The 3,577-nt window shown below is 44.8% G+C and overlaps 1 pseudogene; it reads right to left on the bottom strand.

Annotated features, from left to right (window-relative positions):
• Positions 1-1,983: 1,983 nt before the first annotated feature.
• On the bottom strand, positions 1,984-2,582 carry LOC102772805 (annotated as a pseudogene).
• Positions 2,583-3,577: the final 995 nt, after the last annotated feature.

The following is a 3,577-nucleotide window of genomic DNA, read 5'->3' as shown; positions in this document are numbered from 1 at the left end:
CCACACTGACTGAAGGGAAGGCTGGGGTCCCTCAAAGGGATCTGAGTGGTGGCTGCAACCCCCAGTCCACCCCCATAAGCAGTGGTGTAAGCACAAGTACAGCACGAATGCTATGGGATGTAGATGACCCAGCGAGACAAAGCCAATCAGGGGCCATAAGTGACCATGCAGAATGTATTGTGGCTGGTTCTGCCCACTGCACACGCTCCAGATGGCAGATAGACCAAGGCAGATTGGACTCAAGCCGTTACTGCAGAACCTACACTAGGAACATTTCTCCCTTCTCCGTGTTAAAGTATCTCCATACCTTGTATTTATATTATAAAAAATGTACTGAGTTTGGGTTAAAAACCAACCACCAAAATGGATCTCAACACAGATTTATTTATTTATTTATTTTTTAATACAAATAATAGATTATAATTAGAACAGGATATAGAAAGGGGGAAACCAGCAAATGTCCACCAGAAAGCAAGGATACAGGCAGAACTGGTGGCAAAGGCTTGACAAGAGGGAAAAAGACAGCAGCAATACTGAGTGTAACAGAACAGGGGCTGGCCACTGACTGCCTGGAAAACCGAGCTGAAGCCCAAGAGCACCAAGCAAGATCACTTTACCCAGTTAGAAGAGCGAAGCAGACTCAGTTTGTTTTTGGTAATCACCTGGGTGGTTCTGAAAGTCATGCCCAGGTCTGAATAGAGAGTGGACCCAGGCAGTTTCAAGTCCATTGAAAAACCATGGAAATTATGTGCATATCCATGAAGAGAAGCATAAGAGAGAAAAGAAGAGGCCCTCTCAGGTGACACTCTGCCTAACTAAAGGCCTGGTTCACAGGTAAGATGTCCAAGGGTTTTTTCTGAACTTCCAGCTTCATTCACACACTAACCTAAAAAAATCAACCCCTTGCCTTCGTCAAGAAGATGGAATGTTTCATGGGCACACTCTCCATTCCCAAACCCCTCCTTAAAAAGGCATCTCTGGGTATAAGAGGGGACTGTTCTGGAGGACTTGTGCCCTCCAGCCCCACTTTGTTTCCATGTGACCTGACACCAGCCAAAGTGGGAGAGCATTTGGGTAGCAAGACAGTTCATGTGTGTGTGGGGGTGGAGAGACATATGTAATATTCTTTGTAATACTTTAAGCAATAAAACAAATTTTTTTTTAAAAAAAAAGACATATATTGGATTAGCTCTTCCTAGAATTGGGCTGGCCCCACTCCCATAGGGGCCCAGCCAGCAAAAGGAAATTGGTGCCATGGATGAGTTATTCTGCTGTGGGGAGTGGAGAGGCTGAGGTGAGTGGGAAAGACCACTCAGTCATGGATGAAGAGCTATTAGAGAGAAGAAAACATAGCCTCCCGGATCCAATGGAAGAGCTGAGCCAGCTTGCAGAGGAAGGGCAGGGAAGAAGGAGACGCTGGATCAAATCTCACGACCAAGAGGCAGAGAATCAAGGTGGCCAGGAGGCTCTTTTTGAAGGGCAGGGAAAAGAAGTGGCTCACTGCAGAGTCCCAAAGCTGGTGAAGCAACACTAGTAGTGAAAGGAACTTGTGGAAGGAGTCTTCCTGGTTTAGTTTCTGGTCTTCTCAGAGTCATAGTGTTCATCTCAACACAGATTTAAAGCCCAGAGGAGGAGCGTTGAGGTGATCTCACAGCAACTCCTAGAGGCCTTGCCCTAAGTGCCCAAAATCCCTTCTCAGTATAAACAGTGGGTTGATTCTGTTATTTTTATTTATATTTTTTACAATAAGAAAATCTAAGTAATATTGCTTAGGAGTACCAGAAACTGCCTCATTGGAAACAAGAACTATTTACATTAAATAAAAACCCGGTTGCAGGCTGTGTCTGCACAAGTACAGCATGATGAAGCACAGTGGGACCAACCATGGAGACAGCTTCTGGCACTCACACCACAGGGGCACGTCTGCCACATGAGAGGAAATAGGGGTGAAGGAGAGAGTGAGGGGGAAGAGAGGAGTTCGGCTCACTTCTGGTTTCGGGGCTGATTGGACAGCCAGTCCAGTCCCTCATAGAGCCTGTCCCCATTGGTGGCACAGGTAGCCACAACGGGCTAGTTCCTGTGGAGCAGAGTGGGAGGCCCAGCTTGTCTGTGATCTCAGCTGCATTCATGGCATTGGGGAGGTCCTGCTTGTTTGCAAACATGAGCAGGACAGCATCCCTGAGCTCATCCTCTGCCAGCATCCACCTAAGCCTCTCTCGAGCCTTGTTCACATGCTATTGGTCATTGGTGTCAACCACAAAGATGAGATCTTGTGTGTTCTGGAGGTAGTGGTGCCACAGAGGCAAGATATTGTTCTGGCCATTCACGTCCCACACAGTGAAGCTGATGTTCTTATACTCCACAGTCTCCACGTTGAATCCTATGGTGGGGATGGTGGTCATGACCTCACCCAGCTTCAGTTTGTACAGGGTGGTGGTCTTCTCCACAGCATCCAGGCCCACCATGAGGATGCACATTTCTTTTTTGCCAAAAAAGCCCTTGAAGAGGTTCACAAAGATATTCCTCATGCTGTGGACTGGAGGGAGAGCCACTGGCCAGAGAAACCCTCGGCAGCTGCCGTGCTTCTGTTACTCTGAGCAGGCTTTGGGTTCACTCCCACCCATTTTTAATGTTTTTATGTTGTAGAACACTCACTTTTTTAGCATCATGATCTGTGCCTGGTGATCTTTCTTTTTTTTTGAACTGATTGTTTTTATGCTGGCTTATGTTGGCTTCTGGCTAATTATGTTGGCCGACTGCAATCAGCCATGATAAGAATAATTACACTATAAAAATTGGTATGTGCTACAAAGCGAGGCTGTTAGAAAAAGAGACTTTTTAGGAATGCATTTAAGAGCACACCACTAGTTTTATAATTAGGAAGAGTTTGTTGTAATGGGTCCCTACCTGAACACCCTTATCTACTTCTGATATTAATATAAATACTTAAATAAATACTAGAGGCCCGGTGCATGAGATTCCTGCATGGGTAAGGTCCCTAGGCCTGGTCAGCAATCAGGGCTGATCGGGGCCTTCTGGCTGCCAGCCGGGTCCTTCCTTCATTCCATGCCATCCCCTAGTGAGCCATCAAACTCCCCATCACCTGGTTGAACTCCCAAGGGGACACTTTGCATATTAGCCTTTTATATATAGAGATAGGTATAGATACATATACAGATATAGATAAAATAGAGATATAGATACTAGTATTTTATAGTATAATATAGTACAGTACAGTATAGTATAGTATAGTACAGTACAATATAGTATAGTCAAGATGCAGCTTTCCTGTGGTTACAGTAGTTCTTCAGGTTACATGGGAGATCCGTTCCTATGGAGTGATGTAATGTGGTTTTCACCGTAAGTCAGACCCCATATACATAAGCACCTATGTCACTCACATGGAGCAGATACACAGCAGTAATATAGTGAAACAGTAAAAACAGTATAAGAATTCTTGACCTTTTCTTGTGGTAAATAAATAATAAAAACATAAAGCCTATTGTGCTCAATTAATATCTGACAAAGGAGGCAAGAGCATACAATGGAGTCAATGAATGATTTTAGGAATATTGGA

Source organism: Myotis davidii, unplaced genomic scaffold (genome assembly GCF_000327345.1).
Source record: "Myotis davidii unplaced genomic scaffold, ASM32734v1 scaffold64, whole genome shotgun sequence".
Lineage (NCBI taxonomy): Eukaryota > Metazoa > Chordata > Mammalia > Chiroptera > Vespertilionidae > Myotis > Myotis davidii.
Note: the sequence above shows the minus strand (reverse complement) of the source record. Positions and strands in the feature narration are given on the sequence as shown.